The sequence below is a fragment of the Hypanus sabinus genome, chromosome 7 (assembly GCF_030144855.1).
Source record: "Hypanus sabinus isolate sHypSab1 chromosome 7, sHypSab1.hap1, whole genome shotgun sequence".
Classification (NCBI taxonomy): Eukaryota; Metazoa; Chordata; class Chondrichthyes; order Myliobatiformes; family Dasyatidae; genus Hypanus; species Hypanus sabinus.
In genome coordinates, this window is record NC_082712.1 from 160639563 (window position 1) to 160657753 (window position 18191).

At 40.0% G+C, this 18191-nt stretch overlaps 1 long non-coding RNA gene across 1 annotated transcript in view; it reads right to left on the reverse strand.

The window, feature by feature from the left end:
* Positions 1-18191, reverse strand: part of LOC132397353 (uncharacterized) — a 53053-nt gene that overhangs the window by 12280 nt on the left and 22582 nt on the right. Inside the window, exon 4 of the long non-coding RNA XR_009513342.1 lies at positions 11447-13334. This is a non-coding gene — a long non-coding RNA (uncharacterized LOC132397353). The remainder of the gene's footprint in view (positions 1-11446; positions 13335-18191) is intronic.

Genomic DNA, 18191 nt, shown 5'->3' on the forward strand with positions numbered 1-18191 from the left:
GGAAAAACCTACCATCTGACTTACTTATAAAACTGCACAACATAAAGAATTGAAGCAGTTTTAAAGTCCAGCAGTGGTCACACCAAATATTGATTTCATTTAGTTCTTCTACTGCTTACTGGTCTTTATAGTATTTTTTTATATTTAAAAACTTGTCAATTCATTATGTTTGAAAGCATCTTCGCTTTACAGAATTTTTTTTTACATATGCTGAAGACTTTTGCACAATACGGTAGATATCTCATTGAAATCATTCACTTTACAATATTATAACAAATCAGTTCTGAAATACTTGTGCTCTGAAAAGTGTTATTTTTTTCTCTTCCTACCTTTTCATGAATATATCTGTCCTTCTTACACATACTCTCCTTTCTTTTATTGGCTTTGCAGTTCTTTCTGTATTAAAAGCATACAGAACTCCATGCCAAATATTAATCTCCGTGATAATTTGGAATCTCTTACACCATGGATCAGATCGAAACCAGGTACTGTAGGATTGGTGTACATAATTACTGGCTATTCACATTTGGAAAACCTATCTGACATACTTAGAGCAATATCAGGTTGGGCAAGGTGCACATCAAGCCATAGGCAGTAGCCGTATGTAAAGGGTATATTCAGGCAAAGGTGACATTGGATCATTTTCATCAGGCTACTGAATTAAAGTTCAAAGTACATTTATCATCAAAATAAATACATGTCGCCATATACAACTGCTGAGATTAATTAGAATAATAACTATAACAGACTAAACGAAAGACCACCCAACTTGAGCATTCAAGCAGAGTGCAGAAGATAAAAACCTCTGCAAATACAAAAGTGAAGAAATAATAATTAATTAATTAATCGATTGATTGATTGATTGATTTATAGACAGACAGATAAATAAATTTAAAAAATTAAAAGTAAGTAAATAAATAAACAAACAAATAGATAAATAAATAAATAAATAAATGGATAGATAGATAAATAAGCAAGCAAGCAATTAATATTCTTGTATTTGCACAGATTATCTTCTTTGGTACATTGGTTGTTTGTCAGCTTTTGTTTGTGTGTAGTTTTTCAAAGATCCTATTGTATTTCTGTTCTACAGTGAATGCCTGCAAGAAAATGAACCCCATGGCGACAAACACATACTTTGATTATACATTTACTTTGAACTTTGGAACATTAATGCTGGGTGAATGAAAACTACAGAATCACCAAGGATATTAAACCAATTGTAATTTCGGATGTTTTCTATCCTATTTTTTGCTTTCTTAAAATATGGCGGAAGAAGTAATATAGCTCCCCTGACCTGTGCTAGCTCTCAGTAGGTTAATTCCACCAATGCCATTCCAGTTCTCCAACATCCATGCTGTTTTATCTTTTCTTCATCAGCTCCCATTTGATTCTTCAGAAAGGTGTAACTTCACAGAAGAAATTAAACATGCCGAAACTTACGATGAACCCATGGTCAAGTGGAGAACGTGCATTCTCCACATAGACTGCAACTGAAGTCAGAATTGAATCTGGGTCCATGAGGTTGTGAGAACTAACTCTGCCAACTTACACAGTATCACTTTTAAGTTTGCAGTTTGTAAAAAATGCCCTTTGAGATCATTGATTTCCAGGATAGTTCAGACTTGACTCCAGTGATCACTCCAGCAGGGAACATCCAGGGGAACGAAAAATAGTTAGCTAAGTTATGCTCCATGACTAAACTTGCTATCAAAACTGAATTTACTGAATTTTTTGGATATTCAATAAAATATCTTTAAAAATATAATTAACACTTACCTTAAGTCCTCAGAGTGATTTCTTTCTCTTAACGTCAATTTTACTTTGCACCACCTTGCACAACATTTAATGGAGATATCGATGTGGTGAATAGGCCAAAATGTGCAATGCAATTCTTCTATATTGAACTCTATGAACAGCTGTTCAAAAAAACATAAACTGGGACACCAGTATGTGAAACTATTTGTATCCTGCTCTTTTGTCAGAAAGGAAACACACGAATGGCCTGAATTTTTTCAGAGCTGCATTGCTTTAAGTGTTTAGCATGGCCCTGGGGGGGTTAACTCACAGAGAAGATGGAACAAAATCCAGTCCACTGCATCTTGCTGTCAATCACTTTGCAGGAGGGAAGTTTTGCCAATGTGGCCAGGTGTACCTGTTAACTGGTTGGCCATCACCAACCATTTCTACAGACCCGGATACCCACAAGTTAGAATTGTTTTCTAAGAATCTGTTTTAGCAAAACAAAGCAGATGCAGAAATCTGCCATTTACAGCAACAGCATCTGCTACTGGGATTAACAGCTTGCATTTCTATCACAACTTGGGTTAATGTATGTGAACAAAAATCACAAAGAGTTTTGCAGAAGTGCATAGAATAGCCAACACAGATGCCAAGTAGCAACTCATTTGGTGATTGCTATTGCTGGCCTGACAGATCAGGGAAGTGTTGGTTGGGTCTTAATGAGAAACTCCAGCTGCTCAGCATAAAGTGGACACATTTAACCCCTGCAACCACCTGGACACTTGGAATTCCTGCATATATATACAGATTCATGTGAGTCCTGTCCCAGTCATGACATTGGAGGAGCTTAGAAAACAACTTCTTGCAATATTCCTGACTTACATCTTAGTGATACCTGAGATGCAGTAGATACTTCTAAATGGCTTAACACTTTTACAAGTTTCTAGTTTCAATGTTATTGAAGTCATAGACAAACACACCTAAGATAAAGAAAGATTAAAAATTAGGTTTATTTGTCACAAGCATACAAACCATGGAAATTAGCAGTAGCAGTGAATTATATACCATAAGACCAGAGGATATAGGAGCAGAATTAGGTCATTTGGCCCATTAAGTCTATATCTGCCTTTTCTTCAGGACCGATCTATTTTCCCTCTCAGCCCAATCTCCTGCCTTCCCCCCATAACCCTTCATGCCTTAACCAATCAATAATCCATCAACCACGTCTTCTTAAATAAACATACGGACTTGGTGTGCACAGCTGTTGGTGGCAATGTATTCCATAAATACTGCACTCCCTGGCTGAAAAAATTCTTTCTCATCTCCATCCTAGAATGATACCCCTCAAATCTGAGGCCATGTCCTCTGGTCTCAGACTTTCCCACCACAGGACACATCCTCTCCAAATCCACTCAGTCAAGGCCTTTCACCGTTCAATTGGCTTCAATGAGGTCACCCCTCATTCTTCTGCATTCTAGTGAATATAGGCCCAGACCCATCAAACACTCTTCATTTGACAAGCTGTTCAAACCTGGAATCAATTTTGTGAACCTCCTTTGTAACCTCTCCATTTTCATCACATCCATTCTAAGACAAGGTGCCCAAAACTGCCCACAATAGTCCAAATGAGGCCTCACCAGTGCTATATAAAGTCCCAACATTATTTTTTTACATCTTCTTACATCCTTACAACATTACATATACATGGGAAAAAAACATTTTGAATTAGCTTTATTTTTCACATGTATGTTGAAGCATCAAAACATACAGTGAAATGCATCGCGTCACTGTATTTTTGCAATGTTCTGAGGGATCAACCCACAAGTTGCCATGCTTCTGATATATTAACATAAACTTAACATAAATTACACATCATTTTGCATTACAGTATATATAACTTTTATTCTTGATTCCAGATAGACTCTTTAGCCTCGCAAGAAAAGATTGAAAGGTGCAGTGTTTATTGAACTACACTCCTGCATTGAAATCTTGAAGGTTTACATGTGAAAACTTTTCATTCCCATATTTCATGTTTACAAAATACCTAAAGCCACTTAGAGTATTGTAGTGCTGATTATTGTGAATCGGCTTTGACTTGTCCTTTGTTCTCCCTTGGAGATTTTAAAACACCTCTTCAAGACTGAGCACTCACCTAATTAAAGCTGCATATCTATACAGTGTGCAAATAAAAGAGTATCCTGTCATCCAATCACGTGTGTGTGTGTGTGTGTGTGTGTGTGTGTGTTTGTGTGTGTGTGTTTTCATTCAGTGAACTGCAAAATGTACATTAAGAAACAGAGCACAAAGAAGGTGTGTGGTTTATTCAACAAACTTGTTTTGTGAACGAGCTGCTCCTGGAACAAGGAACTGCAGATACTGGAATCTGAAGCAACACAAAATTTGCTGGAGGAATTCAGTGGCTCAAGCAACAGCCAGAGAAGCATTGATTGAGACCTTTGAAATCCAGATGTCCAGATAAATGTGCACTAACAATATGCAGAGTATAGTGAGCAGCAAGTGTTCTGTTTGTTCAGCTTATAGTTAATACAGTTAATTATAAAATAGTGATATGATTCATTTTCTATTCTGCTGACTAGTTCTCAAGAGTCCAAGGTTGTCACCTAATATTTTCAACTGCTCTGCTTATAGAAACAGCAAGCTCAGATAAAGTATAGAATACTATGCAAAGATATGCAAGGTAGACATAGTTCCTGGATTCACAGAGGGCACCTTCGGCAGCATGCACTCTGTAGCCATCTCCTCAGACTCTATTTAAAATAGAAAGTCTCGAGGACGAAAACTGCAGTTACCTCCTTAAAACTTGACTTAAACTTGATCATTCATTGCTTGGAAAGCAGAGCATCAATTTTTATAAATCTAATCTGCATTTATTCTGATTTAAGCAATGTCTTTTGTTTGCATACATGATACTCTGTTCAATATAATTTAATTACAACTCAGTTATTCAATAAAACAATATGCCAAGTGTCTAAAATTATAAAGCTATGTTCAGACCAAAAGGCCATACAACATGGGAGCAAATTAGGCCATTCCACCCATCAAGTCTGCTCCACCACTCTATCTTAGCTGATTTATTATCCCCCTCGACCCCATTCTCCTGCCTTGACACCTTTACTGATCAAAGGCCTATCAACCTCTGCTTTAAATATATTTAATGGCTTGGCATCCACAGCTGCTGTGACAATGATTTCACAGATTCACCACCTCTTCCTCTTAAAGCGATGTCCTGCTATTCTGAGACTGTGCCCTCTGATCCTAGACTCCCCCGCTATAGGAAACATCCTCTCCAAGTTCACAAAATCCAGGGTCTTTCAATATTCAACAGGTTTCAATGAGACCTTCCTCATTCTTTTAAACTCCAGCGAGTACAGACACAGAGCCATCAAATACTTCTCATACATTAACCCTTGCATTCCTGGGATTATTCTCTTGAACCTATTCTGGATCCTCTTCAATGCCAGCATATTCTTTCTCACATAAAGTGCCCAAAACTGCTCATTATATTTCAAGTGTGGTCTGACCAATGCCTCAGTTAGAGTGGAAATATACAGTATGTTTAGGGCACATGGGAGAGTGAATGTGTGAATCATTCAGAAGTCTGTTGTCTGCATTTATGAATAATTTTAAACAGACAGTTGATATTGAAGGTATGAGGTAGGCAAGATCTCCCAGCCAAAAATTTTGAACTCAGATGTAGGCTGTCCATCTATTGATATGTGCCTTTATTGTAGCCTTGCTATTATATGTCTATGGCCCTGAGTTCATAAAATACCTATCTAAAATAACTCACACAAAATGCTAGAGGAACTCGGCAGGCCAGGCAGCATCTATGGAAAAGAGTATGGTTGATGTTTCCGGCAGAGACCCTTCATCAGGCCTGCTGAGTTCCTGTAGCATTTTGTTTGTGTTGCTTGGATTTCCAGCATCTGCAGATTTTCTCCTGTTTGTATCTGAGGTAATTTTTTCACTTTTCTTTCCAAGGTGTTGTGACTTTGATGGAGTTTGAAGCTGAAGATGTAAAAAGATCTTTACTTCAGGAATAGTTCTTTATTCACCACAAGCAAAAGTGTGGGGAGAGACCTGGTGGAGAAATCACCTGAACTGAGGTAACATGAAGTTTTTATACTCTTTAGTTACAAAGGTTATTAAGTACAATTGTGGCACAGTAAAGCACAGATGCTAGAATCTGGAGTTAAAAACAAGCTGTTGGGGGAAGCCAGTGTGTCAGGCTTCATTTATAAAGGGAGATAGGCAGTCAATAATTTGGGTCAAGACCTTTCAACTGGACTGAAAGCTAGAGTGGAGAGGCCGTATAAAGAGGAGAAGGAAAAGGGTGGGTTTGAGAGCTGGCTAGTGACAGGTGAGGAAGGGTTAATTGTGGATAGAGTCATTGAAGGAGGAAAGAATGGAGATGGTGACAGAGGCTGGATACAACAAAGAGTTATCTGAGCAACCAGCTGAAAAATGTTTTAATTCCCCTTCCGATTCCCATGCTGGCTTGCCTGCCTTTGACCTCCTCCATTGCCAAACCCAAAATGGAAGATCAGCTTATAATCCACCTGCAAAGTCTTCAACCAAATTCCATGAACATTTAATCACAATGAATTGACCATATTTAAGTAACCTATTTCCCTCCTCTCCTCCCCACCCACTGTTCCATCTTCCCTGCCTCCCCAATTACACCTTCATTTAGTTCCACTCTTCAAAATCAGATTCCATTAAATGATAGATTTAGCGCAACAATAGATATTTAATGGTCAGTTCAGACAACAGTGAGCCAAAAGACATTCTTTATGCTGAAGACATGCTTTATTGTATCTCTATACAATGGACATAAAATTTCCCTGCAATTTTTGCTGACCAGTGTAATATAATCTTGAGTAGTTGAACAGCTTCGAAGTAAAATGAAGGAAAATCAAATACTTTTCAAACAATTTTGATATAATTTATGTAATTTAAGCTCCCAGCATTTGTCCCTTTTTATGGATGCAGCACAAAACACAAGAACTCTTAGACAGAGCGAAACAGAATATATTGAATTCCATAGCCAATGATACTCTCAGGTGATATTCAGGACAATTTCCTGGATCAATGTATTCTTGAAGTAACAAATGAACAGTCCATTTAGATTTAATAATAAGTAATGGTCCTATATTTCTAACAGTAAAGGAAAACCTAAGTATGCATGTTTATAATGTGCATTTGAGAGGGAGGAAGAGGAACCATCATCCATGGCCTTAAATTTAAAGAATATTCTTCGATGGAAGGAGGTAGAAAGTGAAGGCGTGAAAAGCTTCAGATAAATATTAGAAGGTGTTCAAAGAAGGATTTGATAAAATACAAGACCAATAGCAGAGAAGCACTTGGTCAGTGAAGATTTTTGGGCACCTTATCTAAGAACTAATGTGCTGGCAATAAAGAGGGTCCAGAGGAGGTTCCTGTAAATGATCTTGGGAATAAAAGTAAATTGTTATCAATGTATGTAAATGGCACCATATACATTCCAAAGGTTCATATTTTGTGGGCATATTCAGTAAATCCATAGAATTGTAAGCATAACAGGGTCAATGAAAGTCAAAGAGTGGTGAATCCGTGAATTCCATTTTTTTTTACATCAAAGCAATTGAGAAATAAGCTAACACTTGGAGTCATAGTCTTATAATCATACAGTACGGAAAGATCCTTCAGCCTAAATAATCAATGCTGACTGTATTGCCATGCAGGCTAGTCCCATCTGCTTGTATTTGGCCCATAGCTCTCAACACTTCTCCTATATACAAATCAAAAAGGTTTTCAAGCATTGCTAATGTGCCCACCTTAATATTTCTGACAGCTCATTCCAAACATATACCATTCTTTGCGTGAAGAAACTGCCACTGATAACCCTTTTAAACCTCTTACTTTGGCACCATCTCCCTGGAAACCAGGTCTATGTGCCTTCACTCCATCTATACCCTTCATGATCCAATATACCTCTATCGTTACTCCTCAATCTCCAACATTTCAGGGAAAAAGCTCCTTGTAACCCAGGTGCTCAAGTCCAGGCAACTTCCTGGTACAATTTCCCTGCACTCATTCTAGTTTCATAATTTCCTTCCTATAACAGGGTAACCAAAACTGTGCACAATACTCCACATGTGGCCTCGCCAACACGTTAAAAAACTACAACACAGCCTCACAACTCCTTTACTCAGTGCCCTGACTAATGAAAACCATTGTGACAAATCCTTTCTTCACCACCTGTGACACCATTTTCAGCAAGCTTGTACTTCTACGTCCTTCTGTTCCGAAATGCTCTCCAGGGACATTATCTACAATACCACCTATTGTAGTATCTTTGTCATGAGCCCTGCGGACCTGTGCACCTGTATTTGTTAATTGTTGTCTTATCTAGAGTCCTCAAGCTCTCATGCTTTCTGTTTAATTTTGTCAAGTTTATTTTGATTGGCATGGGTTTTCAGCATACGGATTATTTAAAGGGGACTCTGGACTCTGCTTGTTGTGGTGTCCTTGTGCTTCGAGAATGTTTTGTCTTGTGGTGTCACTCAGTTAAGCTATCGATGTTCTGTTGAGTTTATTCCAATGAATAAACTCTTATTTTTGTCTCTACCTGGGAATCTGTTGTTTCTCTACACCTGGGTTCAGTCATTTGTCAGTGCACACTGTGGCAATCATCTGCAAACTTTCCGACCATACTTTGTGAATTCAGATCCAAATTAGTAAGGTTCTCTGCACTGACCCCTATAGAAAACCACTAGACACAGGTTTCCAATCTGAAAGACCTCCCTCAACCTTCAGCCTCTGCTTCCCACCGCTGAGCCAATTAAGCCTTTGCTATGGCAGCTGATTCTAGCCATGACCAACAATAGTTGTGAGTGCTACTGGGCGATAGGTCTATGGTGATGAAGTGCTTTGAGAGGTTGGTCATAGCCAGACTCAACTCATGTCTCAGCAAGGACCTGTACTCACCACAATTTGCCTATTGCCATAATAGGTCTATGCGGACGTGATCTCATTGGCTCGCCCAGCGGCCTTGGATCACCTGGACAATACAAGTACCTATGTGAGGATGATGTTTCTTGACTATAGCTCTGCATTTAACACCACCATTCCCAAAATCCTGATTGATAAGCCACAAAATCTGTTCCTGTACCTCCTCTGCAACTGGAGCCTCGACTTCCTAACAGGAAGACCACAATCTGTGTGGATTGGAAATAACACCTTCATCTCACTGACGATCTACACTGACACACCTCAGGATGCGTGCTTAACCTATTGCTCTGTTCTCTCCACCTACATGACTGTGCGGCAAGGCACGGCTCAAATTTGCTATGATACAACCATTATGGCAAAATCTCAGATGGTGGCGACAGGTCACACAGCAGCGAGATATACCAACGAGTTGAGTGGTGTCACAGCAACAAGCTTAAGCTCAACATCAGTGAGACCAAAAAGATGATCGTGGACTTCAGAGAAGATAGGACAAGGGAACTCACAACAGTCCTCATAGAGGGATCAGAAGTGAAGAGAATGAGCAATTTCAAGTTTCAAGTGGTTATATTTCATTAGGAGTTTGAGAAGATTTGGTGTGTCATAGAAATTTCTGCATCACTGTCTGGTATGGGGGGGCGCTACTGCACAGGAGCAAAGTAAGCTGCAGAGAGTTGCAAAATTATTCAGTTCCATCGTAGGCACTAGCCTCCGTAGTTAACAAATTTCACGATATATGTTGGTGATATTAAACCTGGTTCTGATTCTGATTACTTGCCAGCTGGACATAAATAACTAAAATGTTAAAGTAACCAAAATGCAGGGCAATACAGAGTAATAATGAAGAACTCCTTATAGAAGGATGACACAAAATAATGAAATTTCATGATGAAAAATGACATAGACTGCTGGGACAGGGAAATGGATCTTCAGCTTTTCAGATCGAGACCCTTCATCTAGAATGAAAAAGGGGAGATGGTCAATATAAAATGGTGGAGAGAAGAGCTGGAACATGAATTGGCAGGTGATAGGTAGATCCAGATGAGGAGACAAATAAGAAGATGAATGAAGAGACAATACCAGAAGCAGGGAGGTGATAGATGGAAGTGACAAAGGCCTAATATTAGCATCTGCAGTCTGTCATGTCTCTATTTTAATAAAGGACAGACATTTTTACTTCTCCACAATAATATAATTCTTTATTAAAATTCCTCCTGGAATAATTCTTGTCTAGTCCAACCTAGGATAGATTCTCCTGGTGAATTCAGGAAGATGGAATAAGATGGACCCCAGGTGAATCCTAGCACTTGATGGGTTTGGTGCTCTGAATATATCACTAAGGACAGACCTGCATGCAAGCAGTTAAATGCCAACTGTGCCTTTTTCACCAGCTGGTGAAAGTTGAGCCAGCTTCTGAAACAAGCTTTTGTGTCTTTCTGATAACTAATTGCTGTCACAAACAAAGATGTTTCCCCTCTGTTGTTGTTTCTCTGCTATTTCTCCACAGTGCAATTGTTCTTATGATCATCTTCCTATTTTGGGGCGGTTGTTGCTCGCTGTGCTCTGTGTTGTTCTGCCGAGCATTATGGGCATGCTATCTTGGCACCAGAGTTGTACAGCAACATTAACGTTTTGCCCCTAGAACATCCTTGTTTGTGCTGGCTCTTAATACAAATGACACATTTCATTGTATGTTTCGATGTACATGTGATAAATAAACTTGAATCTAGAAGTATGTTGAACTTGTATAGTAATGTAGAACAGATGTGTATGAGCTGACAGCTCATTTTAAAAGCAAAATGAGGAAGATGTAAAACTGACTGCTGATATGGTGTTGTTCATTATCTTTCAAAATTTAGGTATACTCATTTTTGTCACTCTCCACCTGTGATGTATAGTATTTGTTGTGGTATCTCTTTTGATTGTGTCCTACTTATCTATTTGGCACACTATTTATTGATTTGACATGCTGTTGACACCTGGAATTCCATTGCTGTGAACTCACTGTAGTGTCAATGCAGCTTGCATCCTGTGCCAGAAACAGCAGATCAGCTTAATAAATAAATAAGCCTTCGTATGTGTTGAAGTTAACCCAGTCGGACACAGGTGCAGACACCACCTCAGGGGACTCAAGGCTGTGAAGTCTAATAACACATCTATTTACATAACCCTGTGATATGTAGATCAAAATGCCAACCAAATGTCCTGAGCAGAGAGCAGTATACTTCACCGGTATTTTTTAGATTTAAGTCACAGGCTTTTGTAGGTTGATAATTTATCACAAAGTATTGTTAATCTTTTCAATGCCATAGTATATTTCTACAGAATTAAAGGAGGCTATTTGGCCTACTATTCTTCATGTTGTCTCTTCTCATTAATTTGATACCTCTTTTTTCAGTTGACTTCTGAGGTAAATTTGGACAATATCTGAGACCTTTTCATTGGTGAAATAACAGTATTGTAAGGTGACTACATTCCAGAACCAATCTTACCCAATTGTAGTCAAGATGCAATATGTAGATGCAGTTATACTTCCACATATTCACAGTCCAAGTTCCAAACTAAAACCAATAACTACAGTGAAGGCCTTCTACAACCTCCCCCGACTGAAACACACCACCCTCTCTCTACAAAGTATCATAGCAATAAACTGAGCTATTGAACTATACCTTGGAAGAGATAAACCACTTACCATTGCCATACTTGTCAAGTCGAAATTTGATGACGAAATTCACAATTTTCTTCAAAGTGCCAGCACAGCTTTTGGTCGATTAAGGGAAAGGGTACTCAGTCTCATAGACCTGTATGTGGACAATGACCTTCCATGCCCCTCCCTTGCAGGTACTAATTCAAACTTCTCTTAAATGTTGAAAACGAATCCCCACCCACCACTTCTGCTGCAGCTCACTCTTAATGAATGCTCACACCCTGAAACTGTTGATGGCTTACTCTCCTCGATAGAAGCTGCCTGACCTGCTGAGTGTCTCCAGTCTGTGTTGTTCAAGAGGCTGCAGATGATGGAATCTAGAGAGAAAAAAAAACTGTGGGAGGAACTCAGTGGCTCAGGTAGCATCCGTAGGGGGAAATGGACAAATTGATATTTTGGGTCAATACCCTTCATCTGGGCTATACAGTACATGCTGCTTGACCTGCTGAGTTCCTCCAGTTGCTCATTTTATGCCTTGAAAAATATCAGCCTTGACCCATGGGAGTGCCCATGGAGAATAGGTTCTATGATGCTTCCAATACTTTGAGTAAATCTAAAAAATGACTTGCAGGAGATACTTTAAAATAGCCTTTGATGTACTGGAAATTTTTTCAAGAGTTTTGATTCATGATATGTAGCCAAATATGGTGTTCAGTGCTTACTGCGCTGTACTTCCATTGGATTTTTTTTTTTACAGTGATGTTTTTTTATTTTAGCTGGCATTATGCTGATGTGAAGGGTTTTTTGCCATATAAAGAAAGCACCAAGCACAGCATTCTTGGATGGAACAGACTTTACAAAGGAAAGCAATAATCTGTTACTTGTTTTTGAAGTTCCTGCATCACGATATGCGATACTAATGTTGGGGAATGAATAATAGATAAGCAGTTTAATATAAGTGACTTGGAAACAGAGTCCAACCAGTTCAATAATGTCTATGGTATTGTGCTTTATAAATAGAGTTTTTGCCAGGTCAGCTAACAGGCAATTTGATGCAGAGTACTGGCTAATGTTGACTACAATGGAGCTCTGTAGATTTTAAAGTTACTCTCTAAGTCTGGAAGTGCAAGCCAATGTGACTAGCAAGAGGGTTAGTTGTACTGACCCTACATGACAGACCACGCAGAGTCAAGCAAAGAGCATTAATTTTGCCACACAGGGTCTCAACACTGCAAGACATCACATAACCTTGTGAGTCTTTCCTGCTCAGGAGAGAATGTAAGAGCGCAATAGTTGAAAGCAAGAGAAATATATTTCTTTGGCAGGAGGGGGAAAGAGTTGCTCTTTCTAGGCAATCATTGCTCAGAGACTACAGCACCCCTACAAATTTCTCAGTAATGTCACCCTCCCATGTAAGGTGATCTATTAGTGAGGAAAACATGAATAATTAGAAGCCAACCATGTCATAAAGAAGTGAATGATGTACAAATAGTATTGGATGAGGGACCCTTACTGCAAGTTTCATTATGTTAGATGTTGTATCTACTGTAAGTGCAAGATCTTCTTGTTGTCCCAGTGTCCATTCCAAGCCCAGCATCATCAAAGGCCATATTCATTTACACCAGGGGATTCAAACTTTTTTTGTGCCATGGAGCCATACAATTAACTGAGGGATCCATGGACCCAGGGTGGGAACCTCTGATTTAGAGTGTCACATAACCAGTTGGAAAAATATATTGCAGGTCTTTTTCTAAAGGTTGCACAAGTTTGCAACTGATTCTCTGAAAAATGTTAGTTTCTCTGGGCTACTGTCCTCCTGAAGTTTAACTCTGAGTTTTCAAACACGACTGTTTAACAGAGACTTAACATGAGTCCTCATGACTGTTAACCCCTTCTGCAACTCATCCTGGTTTCCTGGTTGACATTCTTCTTCCTGCAACCACAACAGATGTCCAGAATTAGATATATCAAAGATGGCAAAAAAGCAACTCGAAACTTTAGAATCAGTTGAAAGTCAGTGAAATCCTGCAAAAAGGAGTGAAGAAGCCTAACCTTCTGATTTGCACTTAGAGCAATGATTTGAGAACCATTGGATTAGTGTGTAGAATAGTTATTTTTATTTTAGTTTAATATTCTTTGCTTGCTTGTATTGTTATATGAACACCTACATACACGTAATTGTTCAGTGAATTTCCCAGCAATTATGGTACAGTCATTTCTGTATTTTTTTAGAAGTTTTCTAGCTTTCTGTAGCAAGTATTGCACCACTGAAATCTGCCTATTTTATAGGTTAATTGTTATCTCTAGGCTATGAGACAATCTTTGTCTTTCTTTGTTCTTGTTACACTTAATTGCTAGCAATAAGTTTTGTGCTCATTCTTGACTTCCAAACAGCCTTTGAATCACAAAAGTTCAGGATCCAACAATACTTCTAAATAAAGGAGGGGGAACTTTAATAAAACAATTGCCACCATGGTCATTCACTGTCCCCGAGAGTCTGCGTGCTTGATGGCAAAATCCCTTCAGCATCATTATTTTAAGTTCAGCATGGATAAGACAACTACTTCCTGATTACCATCTACAAACTTCCATCCTTTGATGAAGGACTAAATTAATCAAACTTAACATCAAGGGACATCTTAGAGTAGCAGAAACTGTAATGGCTTTGGGACCTTATAACATTCTAGCTGTAGTCTTAATGACATTAATAGCAACAATAGTGGGTCTCTTAGCTAAACTGTTCCAGTGCAATCTAACCAGTAATGTGAAAAATTACCTGGATATGCTAGGTATACAAAAAGATACCCAATCTGATTAACTGTCGCTCAAATCAGTCTACTCTCAAATATTGGCAAAGCGATGGAAAGTGTTGTCAATAGTACTATCGAGTGGCACTTACTTAACAATAACCCATTCACCAATATCTGCTTTGGGTTAGCAAGACTAATCAGCTACACCTCAGGAATTTTCATGGGCCAATGAGCTGAATTATGGAGAGGAGAGTGACTGCCCTTGGGGTAAAAAAAGAGCTTTGAACAGCAGCCAATCCGGACATCAGAAGTTTGGAGAGGGAAGGACTTCAATCAGATTCACTGCCCGAGGATAAAAGGCAGCAGCAGTGTTATGGCAGCAATCAATTGGCAATTGCGATTGATTAGTGAGCACAAATTAAAGGAAGGCACGAGTAGGCACAGTGGCCATCACTGCCCCAAGATGGCCTTTGGCTGAGTGGACATAGTCAGAATGGTGACCTTGGGGCTTGAAGTTTCAGAGAACAGAGGCTTCAATCAGAGAAAGCAAAGGAAAGGAAAGCTCAAGATTTTTTTCCATCTCTTCTTATGTTTGTTCGGCTAGGGCAGTAGAGATGCCAGACAAGATAGTGAAATGCTCCACTTGCGGGATGTGGGAAGGCAGGGAGACCTCCGATGACCCTGATGACTACGACTGTGAGAAGTGCATCCAGCTGCAGCTTATAACAAACCAGCTTAAGGGGTTGGAGCCAGAACTGGATGAACTCCGGATCATTCAGGAGGCTGAAGGGGTAATAGATAGGATATTGAGAGGGGTAGTTACACCCAAGGTGCAGGAGACAGGAAACCAGGTCACTCTCAGGATTTAAGGGGCCAGTGCAGAGTACCCCTGTGGCCATCCCCCTCAACACTGGGGGTGGGGGGGGGGGGTGTAAAGGACCTAACAGAGGAAAGTCACAGTTGTTTTGTCTTTGGCAATGATTCGGCCTCTATGACTTAGAAGGGAAGTGGGTAGAGGAAAAGGCACGCTGTGGTGATAGGGGAATGGACAGGAGGTTCTATAGGCGAGAGTGAGATTCCTAGATGATATGTTGCCTCCCAGGTGCCAGAGTCTGGGATATCTCAGTTCGAGTTCTCAGCATTCTTAAGTGGGAGGGTGAACAGCCAGAAGTCATACTCCATGTCGGTTCCAATGATATGGGTAGGACATGTGATGAAGTTCTGTATAGGGAGTTTAGGGAGTTAGGTTAAAGGGCAGGTCCTCCAGGGTTACGAGCTCAGGATTTCTACCCATGCCATGTGCTAGTGAGGCCAGAACTACCGTTATTTATGTGGCTAAGCAATTGGTGTAGAAGGGAGGGCATAATATTCTTGGATTATTGGTCTCTCTTCCAGGGAAGGAGCGATCTGTACAGAAGGGATGGTTTGTACCTGAATAATGCTGCATGTTGGGGTTTAAACTAGAGTTGCATGGTGAAGGGAACCAGAGTGCCTGGACAGTTAGTGGAGAAGTTGTGGAGGCAGAAGTTAGAACCATAGAACACTACTGCACAGTACAGGCCCTTCAGCCCTCCATGTTGTGCTGACCCATATAACAATCATAGCACTGAAACAGGCCATCTCGGCCCTCCTAGTCCGTGCCGAACTCTTAATCTCACCTAGTCCCACCTACCCGCACTCAGCCCATAACCCTCCACTCCTTTCCTGTCCATATACCTATCCAATTTTACCTTAAATGACACAACTGAACTGGCCTCTACTACTTCTACAGGAAGCTCATTCCACACAGCTATCACTCTCTGAGTAAAGAAATACCTCCTCATGTTTCCCTTAAACTTCTGCCCCCTAACTCTCAAATCATGTCCTCCCCTACTCTCAATGGAAACAGCCTATTCACGTCAACTCTATCTATCCCTCTCAAAATTTTAAATACCTCGATGAAATCCCCCCTCAACCTTCTACGCTCAAATGAATAGAGACCTAACTTGTTCAACCTTTCTCTGTAACTTAAGTGCTGAAACCCAGGTAACATCCTAGTAAATCGTCTCTGCACTCTCTCTAATTTATTGATATCTTTCCTATAATTCGGTGACCAGAACTGTACACAATATTCCAAATTTGGCCTTACCAATGCCTTGTACAATTTTAACATTACATCCCAACTTCTGTACTCAATGCTTTGATTTATAAAGGCCAGCATTCCAAAAGCCTTCTTCACCACCCTATCTACTTGAGACTCCACCTTTAGGGAACTATGCACTGTTATTCCTAGATCTCCCCGTTCCTCTGCATTCCTCAATGCCCTACCATTTACCCTGTATGTTCTATTTGGATTATTCCTGCCAAAATGTAGAACCTCACACTTCTCAGCATTAAACTCCATCTGCCAACGTTCAGCCCATTCTTCTAACCAGCATAAATCTCCCTGCAAGCTTTGAAAACACACCTCATTATCCACAACACCTCCTACCTTAGTATCATCGGCATACTTACTAATCCAATTTACCACCCCATCATCCGGATCACTTATGTATATTACAAACAACTTTGGGCCCAAAACAGATCCCTGAGGCATCCCGCTAGTCACCGGCCTCCATCTCGATAAACAATTATCCACCACTACTCTCTGGCATCTCCCATCTAGCCACTGTTGAATCCATTTTATTACTCCAGCATTAATACCTAACGACTGAGCCTTCTTAACTAACCTTCCATGTGGAACTTTGTCAAAGGCTTTGCTGAAGTCCATATAGACTGCATCCACTGCCTTACCCTCGTCAACATTTCTGGTAACTTCTTCAAAAAATTCAATAAGGTTTGTCAAACATGACCTTCCACGCACAAATCCATGCTGGCTATGCCTAATCAGATCCTGTCTATCCAGATAATTATTAATACTATCTCTAAGAATACTTTCCATATAATCCTTAAAAAAAAGTACTAAACCCACACTATCCCATAACCCTCCGTTTTTCTTTCATCCATGTGCCTGTCCAAGAGGCTGTTAAATACCCCTAATGTTTTAGCCTCCATCATCATCCCTGACAAGTCATTCCAGGCACTCACAACCCTCTGTGTAAAAAACTTACCCCTGATGTCTCTCCTAAACTTCCCTCCCTTAATTTTGTACATATGCCCTCTGGTGTTTGCTATTGGTACCCTGGGAAACAGGTACTGACTATCCACCCTATCTATGCCTCTCATAATCTTGTAGAGCTCTATCAAGTCCCCTCTCATTCTTCTATGCTCCAAAGGGAAAAGTCCCAGCTCTGCTAACCTTGCTTCATATGACTTGCTCTCCGAACCAGGCAACATCCTGGTAAATCTCCTCTGCACCCTCTCCATAGCTTCCACATCCTTCCTATAATGAGGTGACCAGAATTGAACACAATTCTCTAAGTGCGGTCTCACCAGAGATTTGTAGAGTTGCAACATGACCTCTCTACTCTTGAACTCAATGCCCCTGTAAATGAAGCCTAGCAACCCATTGGCCTTCTTAACTACCCTATCAACCTGTGCAGTGACATTGAGGGATGTATGGATTTGAACCCTAAGTTCTCTTTGTTCATCCACACTTTTCAGTAACTGACCATTAATCATGTACTTAGTCTTCTGGTTTGTCCTTCCAAAATGCATCACCTCACACTTGGCCGGATTGAACTCCATCTGCCATTTTTCTGCCCAACTCTGCAGCCTGTCTATATCCTCTTGTAACCTTCGACCATCTACAGCTCCATCCACAACTCTTCCAATCTTCATGTCATCCGCAAACTTATTTACTTATTGTTGTTAAGGCACAAACCATGTCTTCTGTGCAGATCCCTCCTTCCCTAGAAAGGAGTTAAGCTTGAGAACTGGGGATTGGCAGAATTGTGGGGAGAGCATTATAGAAAAGCAGAATGGGCCTGCCAAGCACTCTGTAAATTAGATGCCATTATTCATTGTACCTCCAAAGGATGGTATCTTGAAGTCCCTGAAAAAAGACTGTCTGAGCTCCAAACTATAATGCTACGAAAAACTAAACAATTAGGAGATCCAAC